A 15,834-nucleotide genomic window follows, 5' to 3' on the forward strand; every position below is an offset into this window, starting at 1 on the left:
CAGGCAACGACTGATCTGCTTTCTGTATCTACATGTTAGTTCTCACTTTCTAGAATTTTATAAAAAAGCAATCATATAGTATGCACTCTTTTTTTGACTGTTTTTCTTTACTCAGCATAATTATATTGATATTCATTCATGATGTAGTGGGTTTCACCTACTACTGAATGTAGTAGGTTTATTTATCTCCATTAATGAGAATTCCACTATGCAGATATGCTAGTCTGTATATTTATTCACCTGTTGATGGGCAGCTGGGTTGTCTTCAGTCTTTGGCTATCACATATTAATTTGCTATGGACACTCATTTACAAGCATTTATGTAGACATGCGCTTTTTTGTCTCTTAGTAAAATACCTAGGAATGGATCATAAGGTAGGTGTTTGTTTAACTCTTTAAGAAACTATCAAATTGCTTTGCAGAGTGATTATACCATTTTACATTCCTACCAGCAATATATAATTCTTTGTAAATTCTTCATAAGATCTAAGTACAAGTCCCTTATGGAATTCACAATTTGTAATTTTTTCCCTAATTTGCAGCTTGTTTCATTCCCTTAAGTGTTTTTTGAAGAGCTAAAGTTTGTGACTTTAAGGAAGTCCACTTAATTCTTTTATGGCTTGTGTTTTTGATGTGATATGTAAAAAATCTTTGCCTAACCTAAGGTCATAAAAGTTTTCTCCTGCATTTACTTCTAAAAGTTTTACACATCCATTCTGAATTATTTTTTGTACATTTGTATGTAGTGTGAAGTATAGGGAAGTTATTTTCTCTATGTGTGTGTGATGTGTGTGTGTATGTGTGTGTGTGTGAGAACATCCAATATTCCCAGCATCATTTGTCGAAAATACCATCTTTTCTCCACTGACTTGTTTTAGCATCTTCGTGAAAAATCAATCACTTTTGTATGAGTGAGTCTTCCTCTGTGTTTTTCATTCTGTTCCACTGATGTATTTGCCTTTGTATCAGCATCACTGTTTTGATTATTGTAGTTTTATACTAAGTTTTGAAATCAGGTCATGTTAATTCTCCAACTTTGTTCTTTTCGGAAGTTGTTTTGGCTCCTTTGGGTCCTTTGTGTTTCCATATGAATTTTAGGATTAATTTTTCAGTTCCTACATTGCTGGAATTTTATTGGGATGATCTTAATCTATAAACAATTTGGGAGGAATAAATTTAGTCTTTCAACACATGAATTCAATATAGATTTTGTTTATTTAGGTATTCCTTAATTTCTCTCAATAATGTTTACAGTTTTTAGTGTAGAGTTGTTTTATATTTTTGGAAGATCCATCACTGATTATTTAATATATTTTATGATATATAAATAAAACAGAAACCTCCAAAATAACACCACACATCTCAACTATCTCATCTTTGAAAAACCTGATAAAAACAAGCAGTGGGGAAAGGATTCCCTATTTAATAAATGGTGTTGGGAAAACTGGCTAGCCATATGCAGAAAACTGAAACTGGATCCCTTCCTTACACCATATACAAAAATTAACTCAAGATAGATTAAATTTTTAAATGTAAGACCTAAAGCCATAAAAATCCTAGAAGAAAACCTAGGCAATACCATTCAGGACATAGGCATGGGCAAAGATTTTATGACTAAAACACCAAAAGCAATGGCAACAAAAGCCAAAACTGACAAACGGGATCTAATTAAAGAGCTTCTGCACAGCAAAAGAAACTATCATCAGAGTAAACAGGCAACATACAGAATGGGAGAAAATTTTTGCAATCTATCCCCCTTACAAAGTGTTAATATCCAGAATCTACAAGGAACTTAAACAAATTTACAAGAGAAAAACAACCCCATCAAAAAGTGGGCAAATGATATGAACAGGCACTTCTCAAAAGAAGACATACATTTATGTGGCCAAGAAACATATGAAAAGATGCTCAATATTATTGACCATCAGATAAATGCAAATCAAAACAACAATAAGATGCCATCTCACATCAGTTAAAATGGCGATCATTAAAAAGTCAGGAAACAACAGATGCTGGAGAGATGTGGAAAAACAGGAACGCTTTTACACTGCTGGTGGGAGTGTAAATTAGTTCAACCATTGTGGAAGACAGTGTGGCGATTCCTCAAGGATCTAGAACTAGAAATACCATTTGACCTAGCAATTCCATTACTGAATATATACCCAAATGATCATAAATAATTATACTATAAAGACACATGCACACGTATGTTTATTGCAGCACTACTCTCAATAGCAAAGACTTGGAACAAACCCAAATGCCCATCAATGTTAGACTTGATAAAGAAAATGTGGCACATATACACAATGGAATGCTATGCAGCCATAAAAGATAAAGAGTTCATGTCTTTTGCAGGGACATGGATAAAGCTGGAAACCATCATTCTCAGCAAACTAACACAAGAACATAAAACCAAATACTGCGTGTTCTCACTTATAAGTGGGAGTTGAAAAATAAGAATATATGGGCACAGAGAGGGGAACATCACCCACTGGGGCCTGTTGGAGGGTCGGGGGCAAGGGGAGGGATAGCATTAGGAGAAATACCTAATGTAGATGATGGGTTGATGGGTGCAGCAAACCACCATGGCACACGTATACCTATGTAACAAATCTGCACATTCTGCACGTGTACCCCAGAACTTAAAGTACAATTAAAAAAAAAAAGAAAAAGAAAATAAAAATACTTTTTATTTCTATATCTGATTTTTCACTGCTAGCATGTAGAAAAGCAATAGAGTTTTGCTTGTTGACACTTTGCAAAATTCACTTACTAATTCCTAGTAATTTTTAATAGGTTCCACCAGACTTTTTACAAGGATTATCATGTTATCTCTGTTTTTCATTTTTTCATTTTTTTTTTTTAATTTTTGATTCTGGGGATATATGTACAGGATTGTTACATGAGTATATTCAGCAATACTGACATTTGGGATCTGGAGGGTGCATTCACCCAGGTGGTGAGCATGGTACTCAGTTGTTCAATCCATAATTGTCTCCCTTCTTTCCCTTTCTAGTAGTCCCCAGTGTCTGTTGTTCCCATCTTTATGTCATTTTGTACTTCAAGTTTAGGCTTTGAGATTAAAATTCTTCATAAACAATGCCATTCATATAAAAATGAATTTTTTTTCCTTAAATTTCTACATATACTACTTACATCATGGAGTCCAAAAGAGAACCATGATATCACTATATACATTTGAACAGTCCTTTGAGTTCTACACTTTTATGATTATAGCTTGATTTTTAGTTTGAATTGTCATATAGAGTTTAAAAAGGCCCACTGCTTCCTAAAACAGGGATCAGGATAAATTTGATCAATATGATTTTTATGTAATACTGTATATACTTCAAATAATGTGTGCTTCACAAAAAAGCCTGCAGTAGTGAATATTTAAGAGTTAACAAAAGAATATAAAGTTAAACTTACTGTTCTAGAGAGTAAATCTAGGATCAAGATGTGGAAAATAGAGTTAATAAATTTCTACTCAACATAAGGGAGAACTTTTAGCAATGAAAGCTAGCCAAGCATAGAAAAGGCTGCATCTCAAGTAGTCAGTTCCTTGTCATTGGAATTATTCAAGCAGAAGCCAGATATATGACTATCATTTGAGGATGGTGTACATGTGGTGAAAAGTAAGATTGTATGACCTTTAAGGTCCCTTCAAACTATGATATGATTATAAGTAGATGTCTGATTAAAAATAGTTTACCATGCACATGGTGATGCTAAAATACCAAGCACAGTCAAATTCAACCAGAGCAAGAATAAATTAAATATAACGTGTTTGAGAGAAAACAAGTATATTTTCTAAAATGTAGTAGCAATAAGTTGCAGTGCAAGACACTGCAATGAATCAGTGCTTGGCACGAAGGAGACACAATGATTTAGTGTTTCAGCCTCAGTCCACACAGAGTTACTTATCAAATGGCAGCAACTGCTGTAAAGCATGCTAGAATGGACCTGCTGCCTACTACGCAAACATCGTGTAATGTCACTGACAATTGTAGAGTACTTGCTTCTACATGTAACAAAAAAACAATGACATAGCAGTTCCCTACTCCCATTACCATTTTGATTACAGGATCCACCTACACCTCCACTTTCAGTTATAAAACAAAAAGGAAGATTGACATTAGGATGAAAACATATGAAAAATGAAAGTTTAAATAGAAGTATTATTTAACTTTTATCAAAAAGTACAAACAACGTTGTAGGATTGATATGAAATTAAACTGGCTGTACTTTCAGCTCTACAGTACATCCTTGTCCACCCAAGTCTGTGCTCTGAGACTGCTCTGTGTGGACACATCAATGGGCTTTCTTGCTTCTGGCTTCTGGTTATAATCTGACAATGAAGACACTGGCAGGAGTGTGGAGGGGGGAAGTTTAATAAGTCATATTAATTACTCTAGCTTCCACTCTTTGAGGTTGATTTCATTTGATTGAATACATGACCCACTCTTCCAGCATCTATAAGGTGATCCTCTCTCCTTAGCTTGTCTCTGAGTTCCAAGGAACTGCTTCCTCCCTTCTCCATATATGTCAAGGAAAGGAAAGATCTTGGCTACTGGGTACTGGATACCTTAAAGCTCCACTACGCCTTGTGCCTATCTTTTAAAAGAATTCATTTGTTAAACCCTCTGCAAATAACTCACATGGAGCTTATTCTCTGTTTCCTTCCGGGTTCCCAACTGATGCTCTTGGTGATCTGTTCCCTGTACCACAAGTCCTATTCCACCACTCATGCTTTCATAAATGTTTTAGGTAAATTCTTGCTTCTCATTCTCAATGAGAATGGAATGAAGACTGTTAAGAATAATATCACATTATTTGTAACTAGTGTATTTTAGCTACATGTTTTAATTTTTAACAAGTGTTAAAAAATTAAGTACTGGAAATGTCTGTATTACAAATGATACAGTTTGGGATACAGCCCCACAACCCCAGAGCACTAACTTGATTGATCACTCTGTAATCATGATACAGTCACATAAGTGGGTATATGTGTATATTAATTAGAGTTTGGGCCAACAGTGACCAATTTGGTTATTTTTCTTTAGACTAACAGTATAATTTTCTCCAACAGCATTTAATAAACTGTCTAAACACTTTATCCCTGCCATTAAAAAGTATAAAATATATATTTAAAGGATTTAATAAATTCAAATCCTTCCTGAAAACTCAGAATGCAACTTTTTTGGAATATAAGATCTTAAGAAACACAATTAATTAGGTTAGGAGGACATACTTAAGTAGAGGACATACCTAAATCCAGTCTGACTGGCATCCCTATAACTACAAGGAGAGAGATCAAAGACACAAAGAAGGGAAGCCAAGGGAAGTCGGAGACAATGATCACAGTGATATATTGACCAGCCATGAATGCCAAACATGACCGGAAACTACGGAGCTGGAAAGGGGCAAGAAAATAGCCTCCCCTAGATTCTTCAGAGAAAAAATTCTTCAGCTCTGTCAACAACTCGATTTCAAATCTCCAGCCTCCAAAACTGTGAAAGAATAAATTTCTGTTCTTTTAGGCCACTCAGTTTGTTGTACTTACTTATGGCAGCCCTAGAACACTAATGCATGTACCTGTTTAATGTAAAATGTTATCATACTTTCGTCTTAAAAAAAATCTTATTTAAAATAAATCTGTAATTTTGAACTTAACTCACGAATAAATTTTATTTTTGACCTGATGTATTTAATGTAAAATGTTTGGTTAGCATGCAAAAAGAAATCACAATGCTTTTACATAAATTACTAATTTTATTATTCAGATTAATAATCATGTTTCACTTTCAGTCTGGTCAAATATGTCATATTTACATGTCTTCAGACAATCTCACATTTAGAAATATATGCATTTATTTCTAAAAATAGCACATTCTTATATACACAAAAAAAAATCCTGAAAATAAGTTATTAGGAAGAATAGTATGTTATATCATACTTTGTATAGAAAACCATGTCATTATTCTATTTCAAGATGAAGGATGATACTTAAATAAAATTTAAATCAAGTGAAAATAAAATGCAAGATTTTTAAAATTTAGTCGAATTTTATTTACTTTAACATCTTAAATTTATTCTATCATTTCAGTGAACAATAACAGATTATTGAAAACCCATCAATTTGCATTGTTTAAGTAAAAGGGCTTCAATTCAATTGAAAAAATTTCTTAAAAATAATTAAGATGTTCATTCATTCATTTCCAATAATAATTCCTACTGAAGCAATAGGTGTCCGACATTACTGTTATGATAACAATGTTATTGTGTGGCTAATTTCCCTTCCCTATAAGTAGTATAGAAATGACTAACAGGCCAGGTGCGGTATCCCTATAAATAGTATAGAAATGACTAATAGGCCAGACGCGGTGGCTCACGCCTGTAATCCTAGCACTTCGGCAGGCTGAGGCAGGCAGATTGCCTGAGCTCAGGAGTTTGAGATCAGCCTGGGCAACACGGTGAAACCCTGTCTCTACTAAAATACAAAAAATTAGCCTGGCGTGACTGCGTGTACCTGTAGTCCCAGCTACTTGGGAGGCTGAGGTAGGAGAATTGCTTGAACTCGGGAGGTGGAGATTGCAGTGAGCCAAGATAGTGCCACTGCACTCCAGCCTGGGCGACAGAGCAAGACTCCGTTTCCAAAAACATAAATAATAAATAAATAAATAAATAAATAAATAAATAAATAAATAAATAGAAACATGACTAACAACAACAGAAAAATTTTATTTGAGGGCATAACATAGCAGAGACTAACCACAGCTTCTAAATTAAGTCTATGTGAGGTGTAAAAAGGGAAGCAAATAGACATGTAGTAATATCAAAATATGTTTACTGATTTCAGAATACAACTACCAGTTTCGTAATTTATCTGGCTAGTAATCTCATTTGGTGAGTATATGATCCTAATAAAATCAAAGTCTTTCTGTCAGTTAACCTCTCCCTCACCATTTATCTTCCAATACATGCATTTGGGTTTAAAAGGACAAGCAAATAAAGCCTTTTTTTTTCTTAAGTACAAGAAAGGAAACTCATTACAACTCCCAGAAAACTCCATACAATGTTATTCATTAAATTTATTAATTCATATAATAATTATTGATTGTATATCATACCTATTCCAGGTAGCATTTAAAATAGAAAGTGTGGCAGGCAAGGTGTGTGCACACATACTCTTTCTTGCACCTACACGAGGGATATCGCTGCTCATTCAAATTTGCCACAGCATTCATTCCAAAGCCACTGGAGACTTTCAGAAAACTGCATTGAGGTATGAACCTATTCTTTCCTAATCCTGCTTACTTTATCCGCATTCCTTTCACAAGCGTCAGACCTGTGTCATGGTCTAAAGGCACTGTCATATTCTCTTGCCTTCACTTGCTTTATTCTTCATAGGTATTCCTCCCCAGTAAATCCCTTGTATGTCTAATCCTATTTGGGGGATCTGTTTCTTAGAGGACCAAAAATAACCCCCAAGGACAGTGAAGAATTGTTACACCACGAGAAGTAAAAGACATGCAAATAGGTGAATATAAAGCAATTGAGTACCATAAAAATTATATGGCCAGATTGCTCAAGCAACAAAGGGATGTCATCCTGGAGAGCCAAGGAACAGTTATCATTTGAACTTGGTCTTCATAAGTGTCTAAGGATGAATCAAATTAAATGCTGTACCACCTTCAGATTCCTTGTCTAACTCGCATATCAGGTACAAGTGGTTAATGCCAGTGAAGGAGATGCCAGACAGAGAATGGGATAGAGCCTAAAGTAGGAAATCCAGATACAAGAAACAGCATCTTCAAAAGTGAGGAATTAAGAAAGAGTGAGTGTTGTGAAGTACAGTGAGATGTTCAGAGTGCAAGAAATGTTGACTTTATTCTGCTGTATTTTTTACCTACTTGGTGGTTCATTTACAACTCTGAGACTTGTCTTCATGATCTGCCTGGCACCTGTGATTGTTCTGACCAGGTATATGGTGAGGATTTGCAAATCTACACTATCAGTTCAAATATTTCCCTGAGCTCCAGATACCTCTGTACTGCTCTGCTATTGTAAAATATATAATTAAAAAAACCTTAAATTATGCCATAAACAATTGTCTACCTCAAACTCTTTCTCCCCTCATCTCACCAACATATTTAAACATTTCCCTTCATTATCTCAGTGAGCTTCTCTACCCAGATGCACAGTCCAGAGGCTGGGCCATCATTCTTCACATCGTCCCTTTTCCTGACATTCTGCTCCCCCTCCTGTATATTAATTTCCCAAGTGTTATTAATTCTCTATTTAAATTCTTTCAAATCCTTTTCTTCTTATCTTCACTACTACAGCCTCAGGACAGGGTCAAGATATCTCACAATTGTTACAGGAATAATATATTTGGTCTCTCTGCCATTTCTTTCCTCCTTCCATATTTATACAGCTAAACACTCTAAAACAGACATTTGATTGCATATACCCTATTAAAAATTTGTTAGTAGATTTTGTATAAAATATAAACAATTTTTCCTTATTGAAGATATTTCTTTTTTGTATGTTTGTTAATTTTTACATCTTTATTAATTTTACATCTCTCAACCTCATTTCCAAAACATAAACAGGAACACACACCCACATACATACACAGACACACTTGCTCACACATGCAACTCCAATTGTGCATGACTCTATTCCCAGATCAGTTTTTCCTTTGTTCTCTCTCTGTAACTTAAATCATAGTTCCCACTGCCTGCACTGTTATTTACATTCTTTTTTCAGGCAGACTCTTCAACAATCTTTGGGAGAGCCTGGCATTCTTATCTAAAGGTGGAACATCCTTCAGAATGTAAAATCATCTCTCAGAACTCAGAATCCTTCAGTTTAACAGAAAATTGTCTTCTAATATGTATTTGTGAATATGGGTGTGATCCTCTGGCTGTGACCAGAAATGCCTACACTAATAACCAGTCCCCTAGAAACAATTCTCAATCCCCTAGAGGCTTCCTGGAGCATCAGGAAGTAGTCATCATAAAATGTCATTCCAATAAGCTGAGTGGTAATTGGTATAAATAAATTAATGTAATGAAAATAAAATGTTGTATCGACAAGTCAACCCTGATTTCTAAAATAATTTCTATTCACAGTGAGAATACTATGCATAGATGTGTTTTTAAATATGTACCACCATCAAAAAATCTAGACCCTTTTTAGATTTATATTTACGATAAAAAACTAAAGCCTTTAGACATCAATAAATAGTTAAATGGGTGGTCAAAAATATACTGGGCTATTTTGTAGTTGGGACACTAGCTGTAAAAAATAACAATTTGAGTCACTGTTGAGGCAGCAAATATAATGTAATAGCAGAGACAAGATGACAGTTTGATGTGAAAATATCCATCAACCCACATGGTTTGTGTGACATTGATTCTATAGAGTGACTCTAACCAATCCATCCAGTGGATGTTTTATGAACTCAGACAACCAATGCTTTCAACTTTATGGACAGAATGGTAGAAAAGAAGAAAAAATCATTTAGATTCATTCAATGATACATCAATTTTCTCAACTTCCATGATTTATTAATGTAATGAGAAAGTACAATCAAATTTCAAATAATGTTGAAGCTATTCTGAGGTGAAAAATAAGCTTCAGTGGATGTTCAAATCAACAAATCAACAGAGGAGCTAGAATATGAGAAACATGCAACTGTCATCTACTTTTCCTGAGACATATCTGCTGTGAAAGATTAGACAGCCCTCTATAGTTCAAATGGCTAAAATGTATTTCCATTTGATTTCTCACTCATTTTATTCTAAAACAATGTGAGGACTGTACTATTTGCAAGACATTGTGCTCCATATTAAAAATGTAAATGAAAAATAATTCTAATCTCAAGAACCAATTGCTTATTGTGAGTACCAACGACCAAAGTGCAATGCATGATTGAAAGACAACTAGCACAGACCCTAAAAACATGACTTCTGAAGACAGAGTGTTTGTTTAATCCCGACACATCTACCTAATAACTATGTTGCTTTATACAATTGCTCAAACTCTATATACTTTTCACAATTATAAATGAAGAACAATAATAGTATCAATCTCATAAGGTGTTATGAGGATTAAATAAGTTGATACTAATAAATTGCTGAAAACGGGGCTTAGCATAAAAGAATAATGTGGTTAACAATTATTAGCTATAATTAACGCTTGTGTAAAAAGAGTAACAACAGCAATTCAGAGATGGAACACAAATGTAAGGCTGCCTGATGCTCTTTAGTGAAAAATAATTTGAAAATGATTTCCAGGGAAATTGCTTCTCCTAGAGCTTTAAAAAATGAGTAGTAATTTCCCAGAATGATAGGTGGGCAGGCATTTCAGCAGAGAGGGCAACATGTGAAAAGGTAAATAGATGAGAGTTTGGAACATTATGATAATTATAGCAGACATTTATAGGAAAATCCATCCAATCCATTTACTCAGATTAACTGATAACCTTCTCACTGTAAAAAAGATACTGAGGAGTACTCATAGCATGTTAAATGCTCACAACTAGCTAAATCATACTTTTCTCCCTTCAGGTCCGTTGGTATATATGCTTTCTTTTTCATTTTAAGTTGTATCATCAAAAGCAGTGGGTTTTCTTTCTAATCCTATTTATGCCACTTGCAATTACTATGATAATTATGTAGTTAATTTGAATAATACATCAACTACATGAGTTCCAAATGAATAGTTTTTATGATAAATAAATTACTTGTAAATACTTGCCAAAGGTGAGCCATTTAAAATTTTATAGTCAAATTATGTGTGAAAAGATAATAGTCTTACATTCCAAAGTTAATCATCGATATCTAGAATAAATCTGGAAAAACCATCTTCAGAATGTTTGTTTTTCTTTAGAGAAACCACAATTGGAGAATCTAACTTATTATGAAAATTTAGAAGTAATGCAGTACTAAACTGCATCAGCAATACCATACACAAAGAAAAATGACTCTACAAGAAAAGTCTGACCAATGAATATCTATGGGTACGGTTCATGTTAAATGCAATGCTTGTAGCACCTAAGTATAATTTTTAATTTGCTGTTTTACCAAATATTTTTAATTAAATACTACTACAGATTGGTTACGATATGATAGTTTCAGTTGTAACCTGGTTTGGTCAAAATGAAATGTGCCTATTGAAAATTAGTGGAAAATTAACCTGGACAGTTAAGCTATGTCAGATTATAAAGTATCAGTAACAACCAGAACTTTATAAATGCTAAGATTCATTTGTTGATCTCAAGACATTTTTGTGGAATTGGAAATACTTTCATTTATATGGCAAAATAGCCCCTTATATAACTTTGAAGGACAAATGTAATTTTTCAGTTTCTAAAGGTTGAAATAGGTTTAGCGAATGTCTGAAGTAAAATAGGTTTTGTTGATGGTACCTTTTCATAAGTACTTGCCCGCTTCTCATAATCCTACACATTTAAAAAATTCTGCTTAATCATCATTCACTGTGTGATATCTTCCACTGAGTTAGTTGGTTACATTTCATTTTTCCCGTAATATTGGTAAACTGTCTCGGTTAAGTCACATTGTTAGGTAATTCTCAGCTTTGTTTAAACATGCAACATATTCCTAGATCTTGAGCTATTCAAAGACACTTTGACATCTTGCACAATATTTCAAGAGGATAGCCCCAGTAAATGTTTGGCTAGGCTGGCCAGAAAGCTAGATAAAACACTTCTAAAACACAAGATTTATTAATTACTCTTCTGCTCAAACATGTCACAACTTTCTTATTGTCTAAAGAGGATAAAAACTAATTATATTTTCTTGAATTCTAGTTTAATATAAAGTCTCCTTACTTAGCCAGGCACGGTGGCTCATGCCTGTAATCCCAGCACTTTGGGAGGCCGAGCCGGGCGGACCACGAGGTCAGGAGATCGAGACCATCCCGGCTAACATGGTGAAACCCTGTCTCTACTAAAAATGCAAAAAAAATTAGCCGGGAGTGGTGGTGAGCACCTGTAGCCCCAGCTACTCGGGTGGCTGAGGCAGGAGAAAGGCGTGAACCCGGGAGGCGAAGCTTGCAGTGAGCTGAGATCACACCACTGTACTCCAGCCTGGGTGACAGAGCGAGACTCCGTCTCAAAAAAAAAAAAAAAAAAAAAAGAAAAGAAAAAAAATCTCCTTACTTGATTTATTAAGAACATTTCTTGCTGTATCCCCAACTGAAAGCTTTCATTTGAACAGGTTCATATCCTCACTAAATTCTTAATGTCTCTCAGGATCCCTGAGCTTCATTTGACGCCATTTGTTCATGACCTATGTACACGTATAATTTATATGCTAGTCTCCTCCCCATTTCCTGCATTTTCCCTGACTTCTAGGCTACACAGGTATTTTTCATGTATACTCTTCTCTGTGTCAGAAGCTCAGCTAAACTCAAAAGAGAACCCAGCTTCTGGATGTCAGAGCAGCTGCTTAAGACAAACACGCAAAATGGAAGTAGCATTTAAGCTTTTCCGTACTTACTGTTGATGGGATAAAGTGGAGAAACTGCTAATTGCCCCCTGTTTCAGTTTTCCCCCACGGAATAGCACCAGTTCAAGATCAGGTGGATCAGCATAGGCAGAAAAGACATGAGGGTAATCCCACTGCAGAAGGAGCCTGAAACAAAAGGATCTTACAGTGTTATGGGCCTAGATGGTGTGGGGGCACAGGGAAGAGCAGAGGGAAAGCAAGAAAGGGCTAGACGTGGAAAGAAACTGAGTAAGAGTAGCCTAAAAATGTCAAGTTTCCTTTTACCCATGAGATCTCAATAGAGGCGACCGAGGAAGGCCCCTGCTGAATTCCTCAGTAAAGACACCTCCCAATGAAGGCACTTGGGCTAAAAATGCAGCTATACATAAGAACATGGCCAGGCAGGGAGAGCTGAGTCCTTAACTGCAACTCCTTCAGAGACTGAAATGTGCTGGCTGTGTAACAGATGTGGTATGTGTGGAGGGAAGATTTCCCTGCTAAAATCTGCAAAGTAAAACTTTTATAACTGCCTATGTTTGGGCCAGAAATATTGCACATGGCATTTCGACCTGAAGCTGGACTCCTCACCCTGTAGCACTTAATCTAGCATTGCCTAGCTTTACCATTTGCTTCTTGAAGGCAGGAGATCTATTTTTATGTTTCCACTTAGCACACCAATATTTTTGATTGACTGCAGAAAGCTCACAGATACTATTCCTTCTAATTCAATTGTGGAGTTGGAAGGAAAACTCCTTTTCTGGAACATACGTATACATGGGATGGCGGTGAGTACTGTACGAACATAATTTGTAAATACCTTGAATAGAGTAAGTATCTGATAACTTAGTAGTCATGACAGTTCCCTAGAAAATACATATTTTAAATGTTAGATAATAAGATAATTTAATAGATTAAGGAAGATAATAACAGAGGAATAAAAATCACACAAATCGATTTCACCTAAGTAACCAGAGTGCTGGTGCCTATTGAAATTTTCATGTTCAATATCTTGAGACAAAAATGATTAGAACTAGTTTTCACTGAATAACTGTTAAGTGTAAAAAAAATGCCTAATATCAAACACCATTAGGTCAAACTTTCTGAAAAAGGTAATATTTTTCTGATGCACATAGGGAGACAGTGCAAGAAAACAGGAGTATCTTACTTTGGCAAACTGAAATACGTTCAGTACTGTCAACTAAACTGTCATAGATGAAACGTCTGCCCCAAAACAATGGAAGTTACCGTAATGGAATCTATACTGGCTTACAATGACCAAATGTTAATTTCCAAAATGCTCCCCAGGTATTTTGCTGTAACCAGTAAAAATAATGACACTCTCAAATATTTGGTCTCAACATTGTTTTACTATATTTACATAAGTATTTCATCAGCCTGTATGTCTAATGTCTGATTATCTCCCATCAGGTCCATTGCAAAGAGGCATTAAGGCAACAGAAAAAGGTACTTTGTTTGCATGTATGAGACACCACATTAATCAGATGAAAAATTAAAAAGTGACTATGACTAAATTTATTATTTCATTATTTGGGGATTACCAGGGAGATACCACATGACAAAAAATAACCAGATAAGTTCCTTAAATCACTGTATTTTTTTTTTTTTTTTTTTTTTTTTTAAAAATTGACCAAGTTGACATATTTCGGGCATTAATAACAGAATATATTGATTTATTTAATTTTAAAAGAATATTTTTGTTGTATACGTGGAGAATTTTTGTTGTGTTTTATTCTTTATTTAATAGTGTCAGAAACATCTAAATGAAGAATTTCAGAGTAGTTCTTTCTTGGTCACAGTCTTAAATAATATTTAAGTATCATTGCAGCACCCCAAAATACCTTAAAAAAAAAAAGCAAAGCTTTTTATACTTACATGTTTTAAAAATCGGTTTACTTGTTCTTGATTTAATTTTGTTTTTAATGAAATCCAAACAAAACTTCAGAAATCACTTCTCGTATGAAATATGTTTCACAGTCATTTATTGCAAGCAAAATCTTATCTGTGTAAACTTGATTGGGAGAATTTTGTGAACATTCATTCTTTTGTTATAATCTCAACAGCATCTATCACAATAATTTGCATGTGGCAGCTGCTTAATAACTTCTGGTTTATTTAATAGATTGTATATTTCTGGTCTGCCTAAAAACATCCCCTTACGATGCCCTGCTTTTCTGAAGCAACAACATCAAAAATTTAGATTTATAGTTGGTATCAGCTAAAATTATAAGAATATGAGATCTAGTTTTATCTACTGGAAATTAAAGTATTATTCATTCCCACAGAAATTGAATTTATAATTAAGCATTTTTTTTCTTCAAATAGCCTGAGCATTTCAAAGAAAAACTTAAAAATCCCTTTAATTCTTAAAAAGACAAAACTGCAAAAGTAGTCTTGTTAACTTATCAAGATTCTTTTAGAAAATCCTTTTAAGAGCTGAACCACTGCAAGCTGATTTTATGATGGGTATAACAGTCACATCAAATGAAATAAATCGCTTTTTCCCCTTTGACAGAAATTTAAGTTCTTACGTGGTGAACAGAAGCTCAGTAAACACAGAGTAGATCTATCAATTCCATTTTCTGAAAAATTAAACCTAAGGTACTTAGAAAAATAATTTTAAAGATCAGGGATATGTAAGATCAGATTCCAAGAGAATCTCTATTTGGTTTGGCACTGAAAGACAATTGAGTTAACGGTAATATCACTTCTTTAAATAGTTGAGATATTTGAATTTCTCACTCTCATCTGTGACAAAAGAGAACGCTAGGCCTGATGTACAGCAAGTATTAATCAGTAGAGGCCATCCAGGTCTGTAAAGGTGCTTTGGTTTGGTAAGTGTTCATGCTGAACTGGTTTTTAAAAAATGCATTTGATAAATGGAAGAACATTCCATGCTCATGGATAAGAAGAATCAATAACATGAAAATGGCCATACTGCCCAAGGTAATTTATGGATTCAATGCCATCCCCATTAAGCTACCAATGACTTTCTTCACAGAATTGGAAAAAACTACTTTAAAGACCACATACCAACAAAAAAGAGCCCGCATTGCCAAGACAATCCTAAGCCAAAAGAACAAAACTGTAGGCATCACGCCACCTGACTTCAAACTATACTACAAGAATACGGTAACCAAACCAGCATGGTATTGGTACCAAAATAGAGATATACACCAATGGAACAGTACAGAGCCCTCAGAACTAGTACCATATATCTACAACCATCTGACCTTTGACAAACCTGACAAAAACAAGACATAGGGAAAGGGTTCCCTATTTAATAAATGGTGCTGGG

The 15,834-nt window shown here is 34.7% G+C and overlaps 1 long non-coding RNA gene across 1 annotated transcript in view; it reads right to left on the reverse strand.

Annotated features, from left to right (window-relative positions):
• Positions 1-14,117, reverse strand: part of LOC116272991 — a 76,138-nt gene extending 62,021 nt beyond the window's left edge. Inside the window, exon 1 of the long non-coding RNA XR_004181504.1 lies at positions 12,531-14,117. This is a non-coding gene — a long non-coding RNA (uncharacterized LOC116272991). The remainder of the gene's footprint in view (positions 1-12,530) is intronic.
• Between the last annotated feature and the right edge of the window lie 1,717 nt (positions 14,118-15,834).

This window comes from Papio anubis, unplaced genomic scaffold, assembly GCF_008728515.1.
Source record: "Papio anubis isolate 15944 unplaced genomic scaffold, Panubis1.0 scaffold298, whole genome shotgun sequence".
In the NCBI taxonomy this organism is placed as follows: Eukaryota; Metazoa; Chordata; class Mammalia; order Primates; family Cercopithecidae; genus Papio; species Papio anubis.